General features: G+C 47.3%; 1 protein-coding gene across 1 annotated transcript in view; it reads right to left on the minus strand.

Annotated features, from left to right (window-relative positions):
* Vipr2 (vasoactive intestinal peptide receptor 2) overlaps window positions 1–13,717 on the minus strand; it is a 75,698-nt gene that overhangs the window by 45,289 nt on the left and 16,692 nt on the right. The window lies entirely within an intron of this gene.

Raw genomic sequence — 13,717 nt, forward strand, 5'->3', positions numbered from 1 at the left:
TATATATATATATATATATATATATATATTATGTCAGGTGGCTGTAGTTATGAGTACTGATTTTTGGGTCTTCTATTTTATTCCATTGGTTTACACATCTGTTTTTTGGGCCAACATCATATTGTCTTTATTACTATAGCTCTATAATCTATCTTGTAGTCTAAAAGGGCAATTCATCCAGCCTTCTTAGCTTTTGCTAAGATTGATTTGGCTATCCAAGTCTTTTCTGGTTTCATGTGAATCTTAGATTTTTTTCTTTCTGTTTTTGTGAAGTATGTTTTGGGTATTTTGATTGGGATTGTGTTGAACCTGTAAATTGCTTTTGGTGGGATGGTCATGTAGCTCTTGTTTGTCTTTCAGGGTTGAGGTTTGGACCTTACTGCTGGAGACACCACACACTTAGGACAAATGGCTTGGATGACTCAAGTTGGACCTGACCTGAAAGCCTACTTCCTGTGGTTCTGCTTCCATGGCTTTGGAAAATACCCTACAAACTTCCAACGGAGGGAAGAAACTAAACTGTTCGACTCAGCTGCAACACCTGTGAACCACAGCAATTACCAGCATGGCGAGATACGCATAAAGGTGCAAGGGTGGCAACCAACAGCTGTATAATTGGACTTATAGCCCACTCAGACAGAGGGAAACCATGCCTGGTGCTGGAATCCTGCCAGCATTAGTGAGGTCATGGCCTTTAGAAAAGAGTCCACTACCACCACTTTGCTAGGTCACCATAATTCCTTATACCCACAGATATGTGCAGCTGCTACCCCTCAATTAAAGAACTTATCTTTACAGCAAATGGAGATCACAGAAAACTCACAACTGGACACAATGCAAGAGGCCAAGAGATACTGGGAGAGTCCAGCTCCACCAGATATATCTACATTACAGCTCCTGCATCTATGACTCAGAAAATACTGTAGAAGAAGGGATAGGAAGGAAGGTTGTAAGAGCCAGAATGCCAGGAAGTCTACAAGAAATGGCTGCACAAATAAGACTGGCACATTAGCAATATCAATGCACACATTCTGGAAGACTCTGTGGTTGTCATCCCTCCACAAAGAACTAAAGTCAACTATTCACTGCTTGGAGAAGGAGAATTGGTCTTTCTTGGTTGTTCAGTGCAGTGGATCAGTCTGGAAACCATATCCACACAAACAACTCAACAGACTCAGTAGGTTGTACTCATTTATATCTGTGCAATAAGCAAGGAAAAAGAGGCCATCAACTTGAGTGCAGAGCGGGCCATGGGAGGGGTTTAAGAGAGGCTTCCTGGGAGGATCTGGAAGAAGAAAAGGGAGATGGAGAAGTGATGCAATTCTATTTCAATTAAAACAACTTAAGAAGAAAAGGAAAGAAAGCTAGCAAGCCGTGAAGAGCAAATCAGAAGGCAGTGTCCCTCCACGGTCTCTGCTCAGTTCCTGCCTCTAGATTCCTGCCTCAAGCTCTTGCCCTGGCTTTCCTAGATGATTGACCCCCCCCCAAGCTATCAGGTGAGATGGACCCTTTATATCCCAAGTTGCTTTTGGTTGGTGTTTTATCGTATCAACAGAAATCAAACAAATAATTTAATTTCCACTTAGCAAGATATCATATTAAGAACAATCTCTCTACATTTCTTTTTGACATCATTAGTTTATTTCCTGCATGCACTGGTTACTGGTTACTGGTTACTGTTGATGCTTACATCTATCATGGGGTTCATGTTTTGCATTTCTCCTGCTGCCCACGTAAACTGTCTGCTGTTTACCCTATTTTCACTATGCCCAGGTTTATAGAATTTCACTTCAGGTATAGTATACCCCTTCCTGAAATAGGGACTCACCTTGTTCTGATGATTTCAGGAACTGCCTTACCCACTTAGGACGTAGTGTTAGAAAGTATCACATAACTTAATTTGAACAATGACTGTCACATGTGAGCATGTGTCTGTGAAAGAAACTACCGATGCATCCTTACCTGACCTGGTCACCCATCTCCTTTGAATTTCAAATAAAAGAGCAGGCTGCCGTGTTAAACACAGAACTGGCAGGCAATAGACATGCAGATAGGGGGACAGACAGAAAGACAAACAGACAGATGGAAAGGCATGTAGGCCTGCAGACAGAATACGGCCTGCCATTAGCATGGGCCAGGCAGACCCTGTGTGGCTTTAGGAGTCACAGACCCTGAGATGGAAGATGACTGAGTGCTTCTTAACCCAGTTGAGGTAAGGCCAACCACCAGCCTCCGGAGCCCCATGGTGCTACACACTGTGCTCTCTGTTTATATAATATGTAATTATATAATAACTAAAGTGTAGATGGTTTAGAAGAGAACAGAGGCAGAGACACAGTGTTGAAAGGCCCTGATTGTCACACTCCCAGCTCACCATCACACACTCATGCCTTATCTATCCTGGATGAGCTCTGCTTCTGGCTCTTACTGTGTCCCAAGTCTCTCCTCTTTGGCTAAGGCCCTGCTCCTCTCTGGTTCTGAGTAAAGAGCCTCTCTTCTTTCTAAACCTGCAGGGAATGCCTCCTTCCTGTCCTACCTGCAGAGGGTCCTCCTCCTCTGACAGTCTTTCTGCCTGCTGGTCTGACTTCTTCCCTGGTCCCACGCCTACTTTCCCAGAATCATCCTCCTTCAAGCAGTACTTGGGGCCAGGAATGTTCACCCAGGACCCTGCTGCTGTCTTTCTTCTGCCCTGCCTTTTACACATCATTCAATGTCTCCACACTGTCCCTTCCCTAATGCACTGCCCTATGCAGGGAATGTTCCACCAAGGGCATGCCATCCCCCAGCCATGGACCATCCCCTTCCTGTTCCCCAGGCATCAGATGTCCCAAACTGGTGTCAGCACCATCCCAATGTTGACTGAAGCATGGGAGCCAGCTGGGAATGCAAGTAGCCGAAAGAATGGGAAGATGGAGGCAATGTACGAAAACCCCCACGCATTTAGTGCTCTGTGGTTCTGTAGATACAAAACGCCATTCGAAATCAACCTACCAACTTGAGAAAGCACAGGAATCAGCACTAGTCTTGTGGGTGTTGCTGGGGATACCACGGCGCTAGAGTCTGTGTGTGGATTCTAAGCGATAGCCTTTACTGTGCAAAGCTGTGTGTGTGTGTGGGGGGGGGGGATAAAACCACCGTGCCATAGTTAGCCAGCGGGATGTAGTCTCAGCACTTGAAGCATCCTGGCCCCTCCAAGTCCAGCCCACAATGTTGGCTTTGCTCACACAACCTCAGGCAAGGCCCAGAGAAGCCCAGCACCACTGTGCCAACATGATGCAAAACACGATACAAAACTCATTTCCAGAGACCCTGTCCCTCTCTCCAATGGCCATTCAGACATGGCCCCAGCTCTCCACTAACAGTAGGTCTAGTGTAGGCCATAAACTCCAGCCACGTCCTCCTAGAAAGTCTGAGAACTCTGAGTGGGTGCCTCCTCTCTGGCTTCTTCAGATCTCTATCCATGGCTCGGTACCATGTTAGGCAGAGTACAGACACAAGACTAGATATCGATTAAGTTCTAGATGATCGTATTAATGAGTGCGAGAGTGTGAGTTTATCTTCAATGATAAGTAAGTTTGGGTATGAGTTACGATGCGGAAGCTGGTCCTCAGATTGTGTCGTAGACACAATCCTAAGAACATGCTCACGTCTCTTTATAGGGATAAACAACTGCATCACAAGTTGCAGAGCAAGGGCATGGATTCTACAGCAAATGAAAAGAAACAAACCTAAAGCCCCATGCACTGTCTCCTGTCTGCTGTGCCTTAGTCCAGACTGCCAGAAGCCACAGAGAAGCACTGGGCAGGGCTCAGCAGCATCAAGAGTGGCATGGTGCCCACCCGCTCCTGCAAACATGACGCCTGGGAAATGGGTTTTCACAGACAGTGGCTCCTTGCCATACTCAAGGAGCCGTGGGTTTTCCCATGAGCTGAGTGAGTGGCTCTTGCTCTGTGTGTTATTGGCTGTTACCCTTCTGTTCTGGACTGTGGTTCTACCCCAACAAGCTACAGGGGAGAGCTGTAGGACAACAGTGACACCCATGGTCCCTCCAGTCTCTTTCTATGTCCTCTCCATGTAATCCCTTGCTCCCAACAAGGACACCTATGAGTCACAACATCTACCTGTGGAGTGTGCTATACTCTTAGGAAAACAGCCCCAGACATACCACAGAATGCAGTCTGCTGATGGGGGATCCTTCTGTATGCTGTGAATATATGTTTCTCTTACTGGCTGATAAATAAATGCTGATGGGCTATTAGCCAGTTAGAAAGTATAGGTGGGGCTACCAGACTAGGAGAATTCTGGGAAGAGGAAAGGCAGAGAGAAGCCACCAGGGAGACGCCATGTAGCTACTGGGAAGGGAGCATGCCCTTCTCTGGTAAGAAAAGCCATGTGGAATTACGTAGATTAGTAGTGATAGGTCAATAATTAAGAGATAGATAGCCAGTAAGAAGCCTAAGCCATTGGGCAAACACTTTATAATTAATGTAAGCCTCTGTGTGTTTATTTGGGACTAAAGGGCTGCGGGACCCGGCGGGACAGATACTCCATCTTCAGTCTGCCAACAGCAATCAGAAGTGAGATCTAGGGTCCCAGTTAAACTGAAGAAGGATATCTGTTGACTTTTTTGTTTTCTAGATGGAGAAACAAACAGTTGCCTACTTTACCTCAGCTTTCCAAACTGAGAAACATAATCTGCACCTAGGATGCACTAGACACCCATCAGGGTAGCAACCATTCTCACAGCTTATTCTGGTGCCTCATATCTTACATTGGTGGTCCAAATTCTCAGTAACTGAGGAGTTTGTGACTCATGCAACTATTGTCTGCTGTCTCCCCCCCCCCCGTCCTCCCCCACACAAACGATAAAATGGAGGTGAGAGCACTTTATCTCCTGGGCTGAGGTTCAAAGGAGATAAGCCACAGGCAGAGCTGGCCATGGTGCTGATGCTTGATACAACAGGATGAAGTCCACCACTGGGTTCATAGCCACTGTTTCAGGTTTAATGAAGCTCCTCAGGGGCTGGTGATTCTCTTCCCCACTGTCTCTGGGGACTGCAGCAGGAAGGGGTGATCAGCCAGGCAGGCACAAACATTGACCTGGAGAAACAGGCTCTATGTCACCCCTTGGTACCCGTGGGGACAACTTCTAGGATCAGCAGGTGATCAAGTGCTTTATGTGAGTGTTGTAGTATTTGTATCATCCTCTCCAGGTGGCTTGCTACCCGGTACCATGGAAGCCCCACATGACAGCTGTTAGGGGGTATGGTTTAGAGGGAAATGGCAAAAAACCATCTGTCTGTGTTCAGCACAGCAGCCACGGGACACTGCTTTGCACTTAGTCTATCTGGATGCAAGGGAAATGAACTCGTGGCTACGAGGACAGAATGTATGTACACCCAGGATGATTAAATCACTCACAGATTAAGGACTCCAGTTACCTTACTCAGGAAAACCTTACTTTCCACAAAAAAAAAACCCAAACCAAAACCAAAAACGACGGCATCTCTCAGCTGAAGGCTCAGCTGACACGTTTTCTAGCACTGGGTGGCTCCAGATGCAGAACCCTGAGACTGAAATGAAATTCTGTTCCTCTACAGATTGCAGGAGACTGAAGTCGGATAGGTGGATCCCAAGCAGCTCTTTCTGGGAGGGTGGAGTGTCATAGCTGCACTGCTTTAGCTTCCTGCAACAGTCCTGATCTCCACTCCATAACGCCTCTTTAGGGTCTTGGTTAAATCTGTCTGGGTGTCTTAGGGTCAGAGGTTGGGGATTCCCTGTGCTTGGGCTTCTATCTGTCAATGAAAGACATTTCCAAAATCTTGGAGAAGTAAGAGGCAGACCATGTGTGGTAGTTTGAATATAATTGGCACCCATAATCCCAAAGGATGTGGTCTTGCTGAAGTAGGTGTGGCCTTGTTGGAGGAAGTATGTTGCTGTAGAGACAAGTTTTGAGGTTTCTTTTGCTCAAGCATAACTCAGTGTGACACACAGACTACTTCCTGTTGCCTTCTGATCAAGATGTAGCTAGCACCATGTCTGCCTGCATGCCGCCATGCTTCCTGCCATGATGCTAGTGACCTGAACCTCTGAAATGGTAAGCAAGCCACGTCAATTAAATGTTTTTGTTATAAGAGTTGTTGTGGTCACTGTGTCTCTTCACAGCAATAGAAATCCTAAGATACCATCTATCCCTAGTCTTTCTTGGAGGAAGCTCTTCCCTGCATAGTGTCTTCAGATTAGGGCTGAATTCATTTCCCTTGCTCTCAGAGTATCAGTGGCTTCTCCTTTTGACTCAGCACAGGAATAAATATATAAGGTGTTTTATATATATAAATAAATAATATAAGGTGTTTTCCTCTAATCATTTACCTATTCATCAGAGGAAGTGGGGCTGCTGGACCCATTTGGGACAGGCTCCAGGCTACATTCAGGTAATGAATGCCAGTAGTCTGATACACAGAAGCAGACCTGTGAATGTTGGCTGCTGCTTGCTGAAGGTTTATAAGGCAAATCCCAGCTCAGCTGCTGCAGGAGCCAAACCTCTCCAAGGGAATCTAACCTTTCACGGGGACATTCTGACTTCCGGTGACTCATTTTCTCATGGGGTCATAGTTTTTCCTGAGGACTAAACATTTCTTGATGACATGGCCTCTCCAGAGGACACAGACCCTCCTGGGGATATACATTATTTTTCTTGAGGATTGCAGAGATACCCAGGGAAAGGAAGAAGCCATGCACCCACCCGAGGGGAAAGCTGATGTCCAGTGGTGAGTCTGTGTTCTCACTGTCCCCATGCCCAGATCAAGGGCAAGTGCAGAATGAACTTCAGCCTGTGTGTACCTCAGAGGGGTTGCTGGGTATACTCAGGAGCTATTGGGAGCAGCTTACAGCCACTGTGGCATCCTTTCTCCTAACTTGTTCATCCTATTTTTAAAAGAAGAACTGAGTGTCTCCTACTGATGGTTGGATGAACAGGGAGAGAATTTTGTTTTAAAAGCCAATATAGACTTTCTGGGGTGCGGAAATAATCACAGCTAGAACTACTAATAATCATATTATCCCACTCTACACATGGGTAGGGTTTGTGATTTCTCAACAGAAAGGACGCTGACACAGAACTGGCAGTCTTTGCTTCATTACAAAATGTTCTGACTTTTGCCTTTAAACTCGTGCCTGACAGACCATCCAGATCTAATTGCTAGAAGACCCTACCAAGTCCTACAGAAACCAATCTATGCAGGGGGTATCTGGTGTCTCCAGACATTGGTGTTCTGACAGGAAAACAGATGAATTTTTTTCAGGATTAGAGCCTGAAGGGCTGCTTGACCTGGCATGACCTAAGGTCTTCTGAGTAGAAGTCTTTTGAACTCTAGGGATATGGGAAAGAGCTGAGAACTTAGCTCACTGGAGGTGCTTGACTGTTTGTTCTCATGAACATGAAGGGTTTGCGACCTTTCTGTGGAGGACCTGCACCCACCACAGAGAGCTGCTGCAGGTGGGGAGGACCAAGAAGGTTAGCAAATGCTGATATCTAGAAGACTGTGTCTACTCTGTGTGGGGCTCTTGCCCTATCTTGGCAAGTAGTTTATCTTAAGATAGATTTTTATTTTTAAAGAAAAATTTATTTCGACTTAAGGGTCCAGAGGGATCAAGATAGGCTCTTAAAAAGGAAAGAGGGGATTCGGAGGCTGAGGCAGAAAGATGAGGTGTTTAGGGTCCTGGACTGCAGAGTGAGGCTCTGTCTCAAACAGATACAAATAAACAAGACAGTGGGGACATAGGGTGCCAATAATTCCCCCGCTGTCCCAACGCAGTACAAGGTTAAAAGACACATGGTACAAATGTTAAGTATTATCTTCCAAGGACCTGAAATTTGATTTTGTTTAAGCACAAAAAATGATTCTTACAACTTGTTTGCCTGGAACCTATCCTGAGGTCACTGGAGTCCCTCATCACAGAACGCTCTAGAGAGCAGCTTTTGTTTTCCAGGGCTTTAATAAAAACCTGGGTCCCATGAGGGAAACCTATTTGCAGACTTGCTTCATTCCTTCTTAGGACCTTGCTAGTCCTGGAATCTGTGCTGTGCATCCCTGAGTAGTGAAAGGGACCCGCGGTTCTCAAATGAGAACCACGATGAGTTCTGACTTTCTCTTTCCTCCTGGCAGCTCACAGTCCACATCTGAGCCCATCATCACCTGCTATCCCCAAAGCCAGAGTTCTGGTTACATTACTCCCATACAGGGCTGCTCACGTACAGAGAAGGGTGTCTTGAGGTCAGACACCCCCAATGGTTCCCAGATAGGACACCTACACAACGAGTTTTGTCACCAGCTGGACCACACAGGCTAATCCAGACTCTGGCATGATCCCAAGGAATCCCCACATTTTAATGGCAAATGTGTTAACCCTTGTAAGTACGTGTGTGTGTGTGTGTGTATGTGTGTGTGTGTGCTTGTGAGTGTGTGTCAGTATGTTTGTGAGTACGAGTGAGTGTGTTTATGTGTGTGTATGAGTGTGCGAGTATGTGTGTGTGTTTGTGAGTGTGTCAGTGTGTTTGTGTAAGTGTGTGTATCAGTGTGTGAGTACATGTATGAGAGTGTTTGTATGTGTGTGCAGGTGTGTTTGTGTGTGTACGTGTGTATGTGTGAGTGTGAGTATATGTGTGAGCTTGCGTTTGTTCTAGTGTGTGTGTATGTCAGTGTGTGTGTGTGTGTGTGTGTGTGTGTGTGTGTGTGTGTGTGTGTGTGTGTCCTTTTGAGCCATGGTGGTTTGCTTGTGCTTTTGCTGGGTGGCTATCTTCATGGGCTCCTCCTCTGTCCTCTCATTTTCTGGTTTGCACTGACTGCCAGCTTTAGGATGGTATTTCCCAAAGAAAGGGCTTTGAGAATCCAGAGAAACACAGCCTGTTCTCGGGCAGCCTTTCCCTGTCTTGTTTCCCCTTTGACCTTGAAGCCCATGTGTGGAGCTTCTGTTGAAATGGGAATGAGCATGACTGACAATTGAGTCTGTCTTCACAAGGCAACTTCAGCTATAGGTCCCGGTGGGCAACTGTAATCCCAGCTCTCTGCCACACCACTGGTGGGGGCAGCTCCTAGCCTAGCCTTTCCAAGTTGCCCTCTTGGCCACACCTAACTTCACCCTACCTTCCCCAAACCTTTTCTCCTCACTACTGGATGGCATTAAGCTTGGCACACAGCGTGCCTTAAACACTACAAAGTGCAAGCCTTCTGATGCAAGCTGAAACAAAGACACTGAAACTTGGAGTGGATATAACCTAGCACGAAACGAGCAAATGTCTATGTCTGCGTGAGCTCCTGCTGGAATCTGTCACCGGGCAAGCGCTGGAACAGATGTCCATCCTGACACATCCCTGGGGGTGGCAATCCTGGGCAGGTCTCATGGAAGGTCTCTGTAGGTTCTTCCTTCCACTCCCAAGACAACAGCGGGACACCAATAGGCCGTTATGGGTCAAGAGCGTTCAGGGGCTGCTGGTGATGGGGCATAAGTCTGAGGAACCCTATCAGGAAGAGTGGCTACTGTGGAGGATGCTGGGAGGAGAGAGGCTATAAGTATTTTTAGGAATATCAAATAATATGGAAGAAATGTGTCTACTTGACAAGAGTGCCAAAAGCTTTCTTCTAAATTTAGCCAAAGTGTTCCTTTATTTGAGAGCCAGGTGGGAAAGGCTTAACAGAGACGGCTCCTTGTTCTCAAATGAGCTATGACCCTAGAGACAGCTCTGGGCGCTAGGCCGAAGCCGCCAGGGCCTCAACATCACCCCTCAAAGAGATTCCCGGCCCTGTAAGTTTATCTTTTGACTCTACCATATGTAGCCAAGCCTGTGGTTTTGGTAAAGTCTATGTATTTTTCTTGAACTTAATGTATTTTGAAATGGGTAATGATCACCCACATAGCCCCCATGGGAGAATCTGACTACACGTTAGTGGGATGCCCCCTGAAACACAAATCTGAAGAAACAAAGCTCAAACTGTGGCAGCCAACAAGAGCTGGGTTTTCCCCAGTCCATGGGTTTTCTTGTTTTAGCTTCTTGGCCACCTGAGCAGTGTCAGGTGTGGGTTCCAGCTTGTGGAGTAGGTCCTAACTCCAATTAGAGAGTGATAAACTCAGTGGCGGTTCTGTAGATTTTTTTTTTTTTGTCTCATATTGCTTTGTTAGGGTTCTATCTTACTGGCCTTTTGCATGTATGTTGTGCTTTCTCTTTCTTCCTTCCTTCCTTTCATTCTTTCTCTCTCTCTTTCTCTCTGTCTTTTCCTTTTCAAGACAGGGTTTCTCTGTGTAGCCTTGGCTGTCCTGGAACTCCCTCTGTAGACCAGGTGGCCTTGAACTCACAGAGATCAACCTGCCTCTGCCTCCGGAGTGCTGCAGTTAAAGGCGTGTGCCACCAACACCTGGCTTTGTATATTGTGGTTTCTCACGTTGTGTTTTTGTGGAGTGTGTGTGTGTGTGTGTGCGTGTGTGTATGTTTCCTGTTCTTTTCCAGTTTTTTATTAAAAAAAAAAACCTCTGGTTCGTTTGCTTTTTTAATTTGCCTGTTTATTTTCTAAAAAGAGAGAGAGGAGGAAGCCGTGGAGTTGGATAGGTGGCAGTGAGGAGAGGTTCTGAGAAGAGACGTGATGGGGAGGAGAACCACTATCAGAATATACCATATGAGTTTTCAATTAAAAAAAAAGACAAAAAAACCCAGCTAGCCTTGACAAGGCTCAGCTTGGACAGTGTGTGCCCTGAGCCCAGCTGGAGTCTGTCCTAGCGTGCAGGGCATCTGTGGGGGCACAACATTTGCCATAGTTTCACATTTCAACAGGTCTGTGAAACAGCCCAGTATCTGAAGTATGTAAAGGGTGGGAACTGCAATTTGGAAGAATTACTCATTTTGACTTTGGTCCATCACCTCCATTGCCTTTGGCATTAAAATATTTTGACATTTTAATCCATTATTATAAATTTATGCTATTTGAAGAATCTCTGAAATGTTTAATTAAGAGCAAAAATAGTTCTTCAAGATAGAACACACGAGGGATCAGGAACGGTGCCTCACACAGGCAGGGTTTAATTATAGCCCCTTCGGAGGCACCAGATGGGGCTGAGGAGTTTCCAGTGTCTCTAGATTCACTTCCTGTGTGTGACCTAGGAGAGATCAAAGCAAAGGAAGGTCTTGTTCTGCCAGGACACACTGGGGCCTCTTGTGTCCCCATCAGTCTCCATAACTGGGGAGAGCTCAGAATGCAGACTCCCAGAGATCTCTGCCCACAGAAGACTTGAGTGAGTGTCTGGTCCATGCCTCCCCCAGGGACCTGCACAGGGGGCTAGGAAGACAGTGCTGACAGGTTTAGGACACAGCTCAGCACCTGCACACCTGGCTGCGTTGAGATATGAAGCAAAGCCCATTCGCCGCAGGCTCACAGGGCAGACAGTCCCACCTAGATGTCGGAATCCTCCCAACTCTCCACCCTCACAGAAGCCTGGAGATGCACGGCTGTTTGACCTGCCCACCCGGCCCCTAAGCAGGTGATGGGACTGTGTTCACCAGCTTCACGAGGATGGAGTCAAAGCCCCCTTCTCCACAACCATCATCCCTGGTCTGGATCAGAACTCGGGACACTCAGGACAGAACCAGCACTTGAGGTGAGAGGAGGCCTCACTCCCAGAAGGCCACAGGGCAGCTTCTTAGAGACAACCCACCAAACTGCTTCAGAACAGCTTGGGACTATCTCAGGAGCCCTAAATGCATTCGTGTCTTCTGTAAAAGACATGTTTCAGATCTTACTCCGCATGTTTGAGTTCTCAGATGGGTTTTTTGCCCATCTCCTTATCCAGACGAGAAAGGGGCTCCTAGTAATATAGAACTCAGGGGTACAGGCCAGGCCACTCAGCTTTGGCTTTTGTGCTCCCTACCAAAGCCTCTTGTGGGATTGGGGTGGGGGAGGCATATTTCTGGGATCCAACTTATAAAAGGGTGAAACACGAAACGCCATTTGGCAGCAAGGTGGCCTCAAGGATGTTGCCACTAGCAAAAGGAGCAGAAACAGCCATTTCAGGGAGTTGGTAAATGGGGAGGAAGCAGGGAAGTCTGAGGATTTGGGCCTCTCGTCACATGAAGGATGCAGGTGACCTAGGTGACGACGCATCTGCTTTAGTAGTCTGTCTGCACCTGCACGTCAACTGCATCCAAAGTAGCTAACATTGTTCTGCCTTCTCTGGGCTCATGAGCCTGACTCAGGTTAGCGAACCCCCACTTGAGGTTGGTCTCCAGGATATGTGGGTGGGGTTCGGTGACACGAAATTCAGAACACTCTGTAATCACCGAGTCCGGATCACACGATTGTCCTGTGTGCTCGGCACCATGTCTTAGTTCTAGCGCACGTGCAGGGGATGGGGTGGGGTACCACCCACAGCTTCTTCAGTAATCATAGCCACAGAGAACATGGGATGCCCTTGTCACAGAGAAGCTAAAGGCAGTGATTACAATAGAATAGGCAGGCAGCGCCACGGTGTCACTGTCCAGAGAAGAAACCCGCTTTCTTAGGGAGTGGCACCAAGGCATGCAGCACAACAGAATCAGGTCAGCAGCCGTGTGCAGCATGGGGGACACGGATTTCCTCTGCCCATATCTGACCAGGGGTTTGTGCATAGGCTTCTGGGTGGGTGGGATAACGGGTCAGAAATGAGCTGGCGTCTGTTCAAATGAGAGGAACCCCGGCCCCCAACACTCTGCTGGTTCTTTCGTCAGCTTTGTTTCACTATGCAGGGTGCAATGTGGAACCCCCTCCCTGGCGTTCTGAGTGCGCTAAATGGCCGGCGTCCCAGCCAGCATGCCACCTCAGAGCCGAGACTTCCAATAACACAGCTGAAGAGGGTAGGAGTCCGGTGGTCCCCTGTCTAGTGGAAACGCTACTAACTATGGCTGGTGTGTAGGGATGCTGCCTTCCCTCCACCAGTGCAGCGTTCACAAAGACATGGCATTTCCTTTCCTTGACTCTCACAGTCTGCTGGTTTTAAATTATAAATCTTAATGAAACAATTACTCTGGGGAAAGGAGCAAGTGGGCCAACTATCCGAAGCCTCACTGCTCACATGGATGGTGGGAGCGCATTCGTGACAGGCATCAGGGACCGTGCTGAGTCTCTATAGCCCCCCTCTATATTCAGTACCTTACTGAGCAGTCAGCATGTCTGTACATACCTGACTGTGGGTTTGCAAGGAGCTGAAGTCCTCCTAGCAGTGAGAAAATGACCCAGGCTAAGGAGGAGACAATGATAAACACACGATGGACAGCGTTGCAGAGATGCCCTAGGCTGCCAGAGTTGAGATGGAGCCAGACAGAGGCTCAGGCCTGAGTGTGGGTACACTCTCATCAACAACAATTACATTCTTACAGAAGATCTAGCCGTGAATGTGGTTCTCTTCATCTCAGAAACAGTTGGGTGAGTGCTGTAAGCTATGACTGGAGAGACTCTCAGTGCTTGGCATACATGACCTGAAATGAGACACCAGCAGCTGCAGACAGACACAGCCTCTGAGCTTATGAAGATGTCTGGCACTGTACTTCTATCTATGAGGTCAGAGTAAGCACTATTGAACCAGCTTCCCAGGAGCCCAGATGGTGGCAAAACTGTAAATGGGATGAAGAGATGCAGATAGCAAGGAGGATGTATTGCTCAGGAGGCCGCAGAAGAGCTCATCTGTGGCAGGTATG

Source organism: Cricetulus griseus, chromosome 5 (genome assembly GCF_003668045.3).
Source record: "Cricetulus griseus strain 17A/GY chromosome 5, alternate assembly CriGri-PICRH-1.0, whole genome shotgun sequence".
In the NCBI taxonomy this organism is placed as follows: Eukaryota; Metazoa; Chordata; class Mammalia; order Rodentia; family Cricetidae; genus Cricetulus; species Cricetulus griseus.